Raw genomic sequence first — 13,328 nt, 5'->3', positions numbered from 1 at the left:
TACTTTCACCCATATTATAGAAATCTGTTATAAACACATGGTCCACAAATTATAGAAATCTCTTATAAATCATGTTCAGATGAACAATGAGAGAAATCCCTCCAAGCCACATGATAGCTTGGGAATCTATACAAACCTGGAGGCAATGCAGCAAGATTAAAAGCTGCCACTTCCCTGTATTTTTAATTCTGGACATTTCTGGTAGTTTTATGTCAGCAGAGACCTACCTCAGGGCCTTGGGCTGAACAGGGCTCCTGGTAAAATGTAGTGATCTTGGTAAACCATACTATTTGTTGTTCATATTAAACACACATATTTGGAATATCTGTTCAATCAAGCCCTGTGAGATCATTTTAAATTTCTCAAAGTGGCTATTCAACCCTATTTATATTCTCTGAGGGCTTGGAGTAGGGGGGGCATACTCATCCTGAACACTCCAATGTCTAATTACAGAGACGAATTTAAAGATTTTGGAAGGATTCAAAGGCTTCAGGGTTTTAATAAATCCCAAGCAGTAGATGCACTTCTGATCTCTGCATGATCTTGCTGTAACCTTCACCCATCCCTTCCTGAGGTACCAGGGCAAATCTATCAAGCTCTACTACTGCCACAGCCTGATTCACCTTCAGCTGATGCTCCAATATCTTGTTTGTCTCTCTTAGCAGGTTTTCTCTTTCCCTCACCAGCTTCTCCATCATCTGGACTATGTGTTTCTGAAGACTTCTCTTCTGAGCCTCCACCTGCTGCTGCTGCTCCAGCAGTTTCTGTTTCAGCAGCTCCTGTTCCTTATCAGCTGTCTCATTCCTGGTCCACTCCTCTGCCCCAGGGAGGCATTAGAGAGGGAAAAAATAGGCAATGATTGACCTCCACCCTCTTGAGCTCAGAGGCCAAACCAAATTGAAGAGAGTGGTAGGAAATCTCTGAAGTCTTCCCCCCCACCCCGTGTCCACACCATCAAGACCACACTTCAGAATGTGAGAGAAAAGGCTCTCTCTGTCTGGCATACAATCACAGTTCCCTTTGCTGTTTCCAGATGCAGCAGGGTTGTTCCACAGAAAGGAAGGAAGCTCCTGTATTGGGAAGGTTTTGCTCTCACACCTGTCAGAGGGCACTGCAAGAACATACACATCCCACTGTGAGCCCAGCCCTACCCTGTACCTGCTATGGGCTTCTCCCCATCATTGAGGGCTTTATCTGCCTGCAGGATTTCTCTATTGCCACCTGGGACTGCAGAGATCTCTGGAGGAACTCATTTCCCTGAGGAACCAAGGAGGAGCACAGAAATTAGATTTCAAATAAGTAAATTAGTGCTGCAAAGACAACTAATTCCATGTAACTTTTGCTTCATGTTTAAAGTTCCATAGTGGTTCCTTACAATGAGTCCAAGCTCCTTAGACTGACCTGTCTCCCTCCAGTCACTTGCCCAGTGCTACTTCCTTCTCCCCACTCTAGATTCCAGCCAGTCAGAACCATGTTCAGTTCTACAAATCCAAATCTCTGGTGCTTGTACATATCTGTTTTCCCAGTGTGAAATAGTGCCTCTAAATTGTGCTGCTCTTCTCCTCTGCCACTAGCTGGTTATAAATTTAGACAACTTATTTTAACCTGCCTATGATTCTCAGTCCAGATCTTTAAAATGTTGATAATGTAGATACTTCTTAATGTTATTTGAAAGATTAAACTAAAGAGTCTAGGGAAAGAGTTTAACATTTTGGCTATAGGAAACAACTGTTCAATATATATTAGTTGCATTAGTATTGTTGTTTTTTAATTATGATGATAATGATGATGATGATGATGATGATGATGATGATGATGTTTGTTTGTAACACCTAAGTAGCTCTTTCCTGAGTGTTATAACTTGTCTATGTAGTTGAATTCCTGTCTCAATTGTGATCATCCTTGTATACAAAGACTGACTTGTAAATTGTCAGTGCTCAACACGTCAAATATGTTGTTGAGTAAAAAAAAAAAGTGAATAATTTATGTTCTGTCTCTGGATTTAAGAAATCTGTACTCATGATTGGGAGTTGACATTTGTACTCTCTTCAGGAATAAATAGCATGCAGTGAACCTTAAGAGCCAAAGCTGTTTGAATGGCCCCGTACTCTCTCTTTATGCATGCATGGAGCTGCACTCTCAGATTTTCAGTATAGCCCTTTGACTATTCTGTAGGTTCCCCATGTTTCCTTTATTCCTCACCTTCACTCCTTTCATGGGCACTTGGTGATATTCCTTTTCAATAATTTCCTTTGCTTTCCTGTAGAGTTCATGACCTCCAGGAACAGAGAAAGTTCCTGCTGGGATACTTTTTATTAGTGTCTTTGAAAGCTGATCAAGTTTAGTCTGGCAATATTTGATTGATGTCTCTTCATTCTGCATCAAGAAAACATCTTTCTTATTCTTTATGATTTCCTAGAGGGAAGAAAGATAGAGGGCTGTCACCAGAAGCAAGGAACAGAGGAAGTAAATTTCCAAAGGATCTGGTAGAAGAATTGGTGTAACTGTGTTCCTCATGAGAAAAGTATTCTGTTGGAGGACATGTAATAAAACAGCAGTCACAAGATTTGATTTATTCACAGCTCTGAAAACTCTGGAAGACCATGGGGAAGTTCCCTAACGTCCTTTGGGTATTTCATCTGAGCTGTTGGAGTTGCATTACCTAATCTCTCTGGTTCCTTGAAGCTGCCACACTCAGTGATTATGTCTGTATTCAATGATAGATACAAGGAGAAACCTAAGCTGAAAGTGGCCTGAGATGTGGATCTGAAAAGAGAAATTTTGGTTCCCAGCCATAGGAGTGTGTTCACAGAAAAAGAAGCCAGCTAAAGAATGTCTTGGGTGTTCTGGACAGGCTTGGAATCCACAGAAGTATTTATTTCAAGAGGATATCTATACTGATTTTTCATTGAAGGTCAAAGGGAGTTCCAGATAAACTGCCTGAGTTCTGGCAGTCAAAAAAGAAGGAAATGTAGTCCTTTGAAACTCTGTCCCTCATGAGAACATGGACTACTTTATCCTTGAGTGAGAGATGAGCCGTGGGACCGGTAACAACACTTCTAGGCTTCATTCTTCAAGGGGAGGCGACATAAAGTAAATATTAAGACAGATTATGACAAGGTTACTCTGGAACTCCTGCTTGTCTTTCTTGAAGGAGTGCTCCATGAAGACTGCAGGGGCTTCCCTCTCACAGGCAGCGTGCGCCTCCAGCAACTCCTGCAGCATGTCTGTGGGGAAGCTCACTCGCTGGGCTATCTGCTCGCTGTAGTGGTTGTCTGCCTTCTGAATGGCAGCTGAGTTCTCCAGCTGGGCCAGAGTTGTCACTGCGTTCTCCAAGCGAGGTACTGCTCCGCTATTGATAGTATCCACATAGGTCACAACCAGAGTCCTCAGCCCTGAAGAAGCCAGGAAATTTAGGGGCTAAATATCAAGTTATCAGTCAATGGCTCCAGGATTCTGAGACTATGCTTCTAGGGTCATATACACATGCACACACACAAACACACACATGCACCCCTACCTCCCACTACTATTATCACCTTCATTTTCCTACTGACTCTTCATTTTTATGGTTTTCCAGGCCACAGGACTAAAAAAGTTAATATCTACTTCTATCTAACATACTAGGGGCTACCTGGAAAATACAGTTTCTCATTTTAAAAATTGAAAGCAATATAGATTACATAGATAGACAGATGAGGCAAAGTGTACCATGTTTAATTTATTCCTAATTCTGAGGCTTTGAATTGATTTTCAGTGATTTATGGGCTAATATTTATTTTTGGACCACTCTAAATTCTCAAAATATCTTTTGAATTCTCCTTGTGAAGAACACTTATTGTATAGGACTTCCTTTGAAAACATGCAGTATTCTGTTTTTACACCAAAAGAGAGATTATATTCTAAGTGGAGAATATTTTCAGATAAGTGGGAGCCACCGATATCATTGACAAAAATTGCAATTTGAGGAAGGAATTTGTAAATCCCCCAAAGTGAGATAATTATAAAGTATACAGATTTATTCATGGAGTATAAATGTCTGTAAAATCAGAATTCTTTATAGAATCAAACAAAAATACTAGAAAGCACATTATATAAAATATTCAACATATACCAGTCCTCATGGAAATGGGAAAAAGAGACTCACCTTTCCCAGTGACCATGATTCCTTCTGTGAGGGTCTTGGTCCTTGCATCAATGAAGGTGTAAGAACAGAAATTTTTTGTTTGCTCCTGGAATTTAGGATCCGGTTGGTCTTCAGATACCATCCCAATATTGGCTAGAATTTTTTTTTTCCTATGTTGGCCAGTCAAAGACAAAACACTTCCATCTTGGAAATAAATGCCTGATGCAGTCTCTGGGTAGATTGGATGTTTGGGCTTTGGGATTCTTCCCTGAGGGACAGAAAAACAGGGATTAGAGTGTGTAGAGTCTTGAGGTGAGGGGATTACAGGTGTTCATGGCAGGGATTTGTGTGTCTTTGCCATTTCTACACATAGAACTCTTTTAACATAGACATTCAATACTTCTTTGCACATCAGACTTATACCAATGATATAACTGCAGAGAAATTTAGGGAGACATCTGATCCAGTAAAAGAAACCTATGGCTGGTCTCTCCAGACATGCACATAGTAGAGTGGTTGTCTATGATGTGTTTGCTTTACTAGCAGCTAAAAGAATGAAAGGTCACATGAAACTTTCTGCTCAACTCAACTTCATGTAGGAATTGAGCTGTGGAACCAAAAAGGAGAGCTACAAACAAGGGATCATGGACAGTAATTGGAATATTATGAATGACATCCTCATTGTTTAAGAAAAACTGTTTTGATGCTAAAAATTATTGATGCAGTTTTATCTATTTTTTAGTAAATCCTCTGAAGTATAAATGTACCTGAAATGTAATTTTAAGGTATCACCAATAATCTATAAAATCTTTGAGGTAAATGATTATATCTGGTCCTCTCCTGCCAGCCAATTTCTTAATAGCTCTTTTGAGAAATCATAAATAGAAATGTGAAAAGAAGAATGACTAAATTGGGATTGATATTTCTCTCAAGGTTTCAATAGACACACATCCTTGGAAATGTAACCCATGAAAATAATTTTTTACCTTGTAATTAATTCATGGGTAAACATGTGGGAATTAGGAGAAAGCTATGATGTGGAAGGTAAAATGAATGTTCTAATAATTGTCAGTATTATTGAAAAGGCATAGATTGTAAAGACAGTCACTTCTTCAGGTTTATTTAGAACATACAATCATTTTGTAGATGATATAATTATACAGGATTAGAAATTTTTATATCCCTCTTTGAAAAGAATAATATGTGAAATCTACATTTTGTTCTTTAGATAAGCTTTTCACTGCAGTTTCATGTCTAACAATTAGCTGATTAGTTGTTTTCTTCAACAGAGGCAAATTGAAGGAATAGGAAACACAGCGTCCAGTCTTTAGAATGTTTCAGCACCCATTTAAACCTGGATGCTAAATTTAAAGATGTATAAAAAACAAATTGGTTTTGAGTAATTTCACTTTACACTTTACTTTTCTTGAGTAAACTTTAACTGTAGCCGCTAGATCTTTGCAACCCACTTTCCAGCCACCATTTCCACAGACTTTGATTTAGTCTCAAATACAAATGCAATTACAGAGATGAGGGTTATTGTTTAGTAGATCCCACACTCTATTGGACCGTACACTGCCCAGGCCATACTCTGATACCTGGAATCAGCTTCAGGGCATTCTCCAAGTACTCATCTTCTGTGATAGACTGACCACATAACTGCAGCTCCAGGGTGAAATCCCATACAGTCCAGATAAATTCTGGAAAGAAATTCACAAATTCTGTGGAATCTTCTACTCTATCAGGTGTTTGAGAGGACTTTGCCCTGATGTTTTGCAAGCTCTGTCACATAACTAACATTTGGTTAGGGAAAAGAAACTCACTACCAACAATTCCCACATTTCTCTAGTATAAAAATATTATAAACACACTCTTTTGCCATGGGTCCCCTCTGCTCCACCCAAGAAACTAAATGACAGGAAGGGAGAGACTGACTCTATCCTCATCCCCATGAATTCAGTGAAACATGGTGGTTCAGGACCTGGAAGGATACTGCAGATGCTCCAGGGCCTGGTGGTTGATGGTGCTCATGCTGTTCTAGACAAAGCTACTGCACAGAACCACGGTCAGGGCAAAGATCCATCAATCCTTCTTAGACTCATCCTAGAAAGCACATTAGAACAAGAGAGTTAGAAGTTTACCCCTACATTAGAAATACATCTGTACACTTCTTCAATCATGGTTTCATTTATTATTTCAGCTAACATACTCACCATGCAAAGAAATTGAAGACAGATGTAAATGCAGATATCAACTTTGACAATTACAAAGACATTTCTTGTGTTTGCAAATTTTTCATATATAAAAGGATTCTAATGTTCACAGTACTTTCTTTTTCCTCAATTGGATAAAGTAAAATAACATATACAGAAAAACTAATACAGCACCTGTTGTGTAATTAGGAATTCAGTGATGAGTGTGGGCACTTATTCATTCTGCATATATTTATTAATCAGAGTCCATATAAAATACACCATAGTTGGCATAACTGGGTATTTAAATTATATGCAATCAATAAATAATTGCAGGAAGCTACTAAATATCCCCCACTGTTCTTAGATTTTAAAAAAGCAATGCTAAAAATGAAAATTATTTCTTTTAACATGACTATTTCAAAGCAGTGGACAAACATCCATAACAGTATTGCAACAAAGATAGAAGTATCTGTAAAAGGCTTACTCTCAGTAATGTATATAAGCAGTGAAACCTATAGCTATAACACTAAACTAAAATTTAGAAGTCTATCAATGAAGAACAGAGCTATGAAATTTGGAGAAAGAATTTATAATCTGAAAGCTTCCTCAAACTCTTGAGCTGAATATTAAAGAACTGGTAAATGTGGAACTGAAGAAATGAAGGTGATCCCATAGACAGGAAAACCCAGAGAAACAAAATTAGAGATGGGAGAAGACAGGGGTCTTGTAGTTAGAGTCATTTCAGGGCAGAGGGCAAGTGGAGAAGATAAGGTGAGCTTTCATGCAGCCTAATCAAGGGCCTTAAAGCCCAGGCTAATTTGTATAAATCATAGCATTGTCTAAATAATGGCATAAACTGGAAATTGTTTTTTATTATAAATGGCATGTAAAGTTGCTCCCAGTGCAAATGCAAAAACTGTGGTTTATGTTGAGAAGATTCAAAATGGGAGTTTGGGGGGATAAGAGTCTATTCATTACTTTCTTTCCCCAAAACTCACTTTTTAAAAATAATCAATTAGGATAAGAAGCAGTAGCAGTTATGACAAACAATTATTTCAACAAGAAGATTATATCATTATTTGATATATGGCTTTAAAAATAAGCACACACTTTCTAACTCCCATTGAGGAAAAAAAAGAGAGCTATAAAAATGTAGGTATTATTTCCAAATAAATCTCAAAAGGGGGAAAGGAGGGATAGTTCATTTCACCCATTAGCAGAAAGCTAAAACACCAAAAATCCATTTTAAAATGTTTCATGTAGGACAAAAACTTACTTTTATAGAACTTGCACATTCAGAGGTGTCTCACAGATTTCCAGAACACTCTGTGAGTAGTTGATGAACTACATCATGGAAAATGTAAACCCGTCCCTTAAATCCAACCCTCAAATACATTCTTCACCTTGTAGCTAAGAAGGTGAATCACAAATTTTTCCTCACTCACAGATTGATACTTCTCCTCTTTCTTAGTTATGCTTAACTGTAAGTTCTCAAAACCAGTCAGGTGCTGCCTGGATTGCCTTTCAAAACTGAAGGACTTATTCCCCCAGCTGTTGGGAGTGCTGGTGGAAGACAGTCTTCAGGTGTCAGCCCTCTTAATTAGAAAGGCTTCTGGAGCAGCTCTTCAAAAATGTATCAGCACCCCTGTCCCAAACTCAGGATAACTCAAAAAAGCCATTCCAGCCATGGAGCTCCCATGAAATTCCCAGAAATTGGGGATTGCAATGCAATGTAATTTCTACTTCCATCCAGCCTGCTTCTTTCCCAATTACATGGTACTAAATCTGACTGCAGATATTGTGGTCTTATCAATTGAACTAAAGACTCTTTTAGGGCAGGACCTTTACATTGGTCACTGATATCTACAATTCTAAGTCCAAAGGCCTGGAACTCAGCCGTTCAATAATGACTTACTAAATGTAATCAAGTCATCCACACAGTGCCAAGAAATAAAAGAATTTTTCAAAGACACCATGATATCTTACCTAGAAGTGAGATTCAAACAAAACATAGTTTGCCTTATTTACTATAATTGATTTCTAGATTTTTACAGATTAAAGCAGTAAAATTTCTAGGACCATGGAGAGATAAGGGGAAAATCCAGAATAAAAAGTATTTAACTGTGAATTTCTGCTTTTCCATTCACTTATCCCCCAGGCATTAAGTGTCCAGAAGGAACACCAGACTACGATTTGGCTTGCGTGGGTGAGGCACACACCACATCCAGATGCCCTTGATTTCAGACTGCACTGTAAAGCCTAGAGGAAAGCCTGTGAGGAGAGGGGAGAAAGCAGCATTCAGTTAGAGCAGATAATCTAAACAACCAAGGGGCTACAGAGTCAGATCTATTGGAATGTCAGTATCCCAGCATACGAGTTGGTGCTTTCTCCATTTCCTCAAGAATGTCCTACTTTGTGTGTCATCTGTTTCAAGGAGGAAGGAATATTAATTGTGATAAAGATACCAAGCAAGGGCTCAACATAGAGGCAAAGGGGAATCCATGAATCAGACAAAATGGAAGTCACTGATAACCATAAAAAGATTATCTTGAAAGAATGGTGAGGTTCAAAGCCAGAGAGAAATGGACTGAAGACAGAAATGGGAAGAGAAATAGGTGGGAAAAAAATCAAGATTATATTTTTTGTCAGAGAAATTTTTCAAAAGTGGGGAGAAGTGTTAGCCACAGTAGTATATGACATATAGGAAATATTTTTAAGATTATAGACATTTGAACACATTTATATGTAGATAACAATAGTCCATAAAAACGCAAAATATGTTTCAAGAGCGAGTAGACACAATTGCAAGAGTCCAGTGCTTAAGCATGTAAAATAAGGTAGGATTGTGAGAATTGGTAGGAGAAATTTTGCTTTACAGGAATAAAACATACAATATGATAATGAATTACAGTAAGACAGTGGTTTAGCAGTGAGAAATAGGAGTGGAAAGTTGATTTGTTAAGAGAAGTTTGGTTCTCCCTACACATGATCAGGACAAAAATTAAGAAGCTGAGGTATTAGCTAGAATCAAGCAATTGGTCCTTGACCCAGTACTACACTCACCATGATTCTGACCTGCAAGATGGCTCATCAAGTAGGATTTGCCTGTATGATATGGTCCTACGATGGCCACCATCAGCACTGGCAAAGAAATCTCACCAAGAATCTGCAGAGATTTTTGGTTCACTGAAAGCACCTTGACACTTTCCAGGAGACAAATGGGGTTCATCATTTTGGGTCTGGATGCCATGGCAACCTGCCAACCTAGAAGAGCTTCTTAGTGGAAATCAGATTATAAAGTCATTCTCTAACTCAGACTTATACAAAGCATCTATCAACTTAGGATATGGTAAGTAAGAGTTCTGTGCTTTCCATTAGACAAAATGTAACCTAGAATTAGCATACTGTAGAGGTTTTCCCCCATCATTCCCTCAAGTCTCTCATGGTATTGGTAGTGAAATAATATAATATCACTTTCCAAAGTGTTATTTCAAAATAATAATATAATTAAAGTTATTGTTATGATGCACTGAAGGCCTACAATATACCAAGCCCTTTGATAATAGCTTACATATCCAGCTAAACTGATATTCACAAGAGACTGAAAGTTAGAAATTAATATAACTACTTTGGAAATGAGGTAAGTGGTTCTCACAAAGGCTGAGTGAATGTCATTGAGAAAGGATTGAAAATCTACATACTTGAGCAAAATGACAGACTAGCAAACTCTAAGCTCTTGTTTCCCCAAGGAGATATAAACAACAACCAAAATACTGGCTAGAATAACCTTACAGTAGTTCCATAAAACAGTCAAAGGTCCAAAGCAACCAACCAAATACCAAATCAACAAACAGCCTCATTCAAAATGGTAGGAAATTCTGTGGTTTTTCTGTTGGCCTCGGTCCCCATTTTGGTAAGGTCTTTAAGGAAGTGGCAAAAAATTTCCCAATTCCCTCCCCTGATTCAGAGAGAGGGAATTTTATAATGTTCTAACCTGTCAGGGCTGCCTCTTCAGGTCTCTGTTTCACCTCACATGAAACTCAGGGAAGGGTGGCAGAGGGGTAGGTGGTGGTAAAACTTGGATATCAGGTGGAAAGAAGCAGCAGGTATTTCTCAAGGAAAAATGTGGAGAGACAGCTCCACAGATGCCTAGAGCAAGAGGTTACCAGTGAATATATAAAATAGACTATCTAATGCATCAGTTAAGTTTCCAATTCCCTTTTTCAAAATAAACAGAGCAGAGCAGACTGCATTTACAATGTTCTGACATCTCATGGGCTGCCTGAAGGACTGTTATCTTTTCCCTTATTTGGATCTTAGGCAGGGAGAAGCAGTGGGCATTGCTTGGGAAAGCTGCAGGGAGAATGACCTGCAGACACCTATGACAAGATATTATGGGTGTGTGATATTGAGATGTATAATAAGAAATACAAATTTGATCATTGTCCTTATTCCTGGTATATAGCTCTTAAAACCCTATGTGATGAGAGAGATGAAATTATTTTTCTTGTAACTTTTGGTCTTTTGTCCTCAATTCCTAAAGTAGCTCCAGATTGATAAAGATGAAAGGAGAGTCTTTTGTTATTTATAACAAGCACCTTTCAACAACAACTGAGTTTATGTTAATGAGGTGATTTTGTAAAGCCCCTAGATCACTACAATGGAGTTGTTTGCTAGAGGAATCAATGTTATTAGAAAGTTGCAACATTTAGCCTGATGCTCCAACCACTGGGGAGCAGAGAAGAGTTGAAAGTTGAGTTAATCACCAATGACCAATAGTTTACTCAACCATATCTACCTAAGAAGTCCTCCATTAAAAAAATAAATAAAACCTAACTGAAATGGTTCAGAGAGTTTCTGGCTTGATGAATATGTGAATGTTGTTAGAAGGTGGCACATCCAAAGGGGTCATGGAAGCTCCACATGCTTTTCTTGATATCTTTCCCTTTGCATCTCCTATTTTGCTGTTTATAGGCTGTATCCTTTTTTAAAATAAACCAGTATTCTAGTAAGCAAATTATCCTTCCTGAGTTCTTAAGCCATCCTAGCAAATCATTGAACCTGGGGAAGAGATGGGAAACTCCAATGTACAGCCAGTTAGTCAGAAGCACAGGTGACAACCTGGATTTGTAATTGCATCTGAAGTGAGGAGAGGTCTTGTGGGACTGAGCCCTTAATCTGTAGGGTATAAAGTAACTCTTGGAAGTTAGGGTCAGAATTGCTTATTGTGAAAAAATGCTCACGTATGTGGTGACCAGAAATAAGTATAGAGAATAGAAAGTTGAGAAGAGAAACTGAATTTTTCTTTTTCTTTTCAGGGTGGAGACACACAATAGACAATCAAAAGTTCAAAGGAGACATCCTTTGGGAAATTAATGTACTTAAAAGGAGCACATATATGGAAAAACTGAAAAAGCAAAACACAGGCCCAGGGAAGATGCATGCTCAAAAAAGCCTAAAAAGACTTTACAACTTCTCTTAAGCTTAATCCCAAGTTTCAAAATCAAGAGCCAGCTTAGGAAAAGACTCCCTTGTCAAAAGGCAGTATGCAAAGAATGTGAAAGGTGACTGCTTTCATAAATGCTCAATTTTCAGGGGTGGGAGGGTAATAACTCAGTAGTAGAGCATGTACTTAACATGTCCAAGATCCTGGGTTAAATACTGAGTACCTTCATTTAAATAAATAAATAGATAAATAACTATCCAATTTTTCAACAACAACAACAAAAATCACAAGGCATACAAAATAAATGAAAATATGGCCCTTCCAAAGGAAGAATATAAAGTGGTAAAAAAAAAAAAAAAAAAACCCTGAGGAAACATGTGCATTAGTTGTTTTAGGCAAAGACTTTAAAATAACTTTTTATAAATATGCTTAAAAAGCTAAAGGAAAACTCAGAAAAATAACAAAAGAAAATCAGAAAAAACAATATATGAACAAAATTAGAAAATGAACAAGGAGATAAAAATAATTAAAAAAGGAACCAAACTGAAATTCTGAGGCTGGAAAATACAATGAATGAATTTACACATTTTCTACAGAGAATTAGACTTGGTGGTAAAGCTCCGGGGAATAGCATTTGAATACATATAAAGGGGATTAGACTTGCACAGGCAAAAAGAATCAGCAAACTTGAAGACAGGACATTTGAAATTATCAAGTCTCAGGAGCAGAAGGAAGAAATAATTTTGTTAAAGTGAATACAGCCTAACAAACTTATGGAATACTGTCACATAGACAGGTATATACATTATGACAGTCCCTAAAGCAGAAGGGAGAGGCAGGGCAGAGAGATTATTTGAGGAAATAATGGCTAAAAAATTCCCAATGCAATGAAATATATAAATCTACAAATGCAAGATATTCAACAAACTCCAGTAGGATAAATAATCAGAGACCAATGCTGAGGCATATTTTAATCAAACTGTCAAAAGACAAAGAGAGAATCTTGAAAGTGACAAAAAGCAGTAACTCATCACATCCAATAAGATTGTCAGTCAATTTATCAACAAAATATTTGTAGGCCAGAAGGCAGTGGAATGATATGTTTAAATTGCTAAAAACTGAGTGATGGGGTAGGGGGGAACCTACCAAAGAAGAATACTGTTTCCAGAGGAGGGGGGTCAAGATGAGGGATAATAACTTCTCACAGAAAAGTGACTGAAAACTGGCAGAACTCCTATACAAACAAGATTTCAAGAGATATTTCCACATAATTAGGGAGGAGTAAAAACTTCAGGTTGGGACCTGTGCACCTAGGGAAGGACTAAGAGGAAATGGAAGACTGTGCAAATAGACCCTAACCCTGAGGAGTGAGTAGGTCAATCCACAGACTTGGCATCCCAGTCCTGGGGTCCTGCACAGAGGAGACAAATACCCTTGGCTACTTGGAGAAAGACTGAAACAGATAGAAAGGCTGGAGAAGCCTAGACTAGAAGGAGTGAATGGGTGCTGGTTTGCCACCAGACAGGTTGGAGACAGGTCAGCCTGAGCAACTACCACCTTA

At 38.1% G+C, this 13,328-nt stretch overlaps 1 pseudogene; it reads right to left on the bottom strand.

Moving 5' to 3' along the window:
- Positions 1-497: 497 nt before the first annotated feature.
- LOC141576109 (guanylate-binding protein 6-like) lies at positions 498-9,571 on the bottom strand (annotated as a pseudogene).
- Positions 9,572-13,328: the final 3,757 nt, after the last annotated feature.

Source organism: Camelus bactrianus, chromosome 36 (genome assembly GCF_048773025.1).
Source record: "Camelus bactrianus isolate YW-2024 breed Bactrian camel chromosome 36, ASM4877302v1, whole genome shotgun sequence".
In the NCBI taxonomy this organism is placed as follows: domain Eukaryota; kingdom Metazoa; phylum Chordata; class Mammalia; order Artiodactyla; family Camelidae; genus Camelus; species Camelus bactrianus.
The sequence above is the reverse complement of the archived record's forward strand: the minus strand, read 5'-3'. Positions and strand labels throughout refer to the sequence as shown.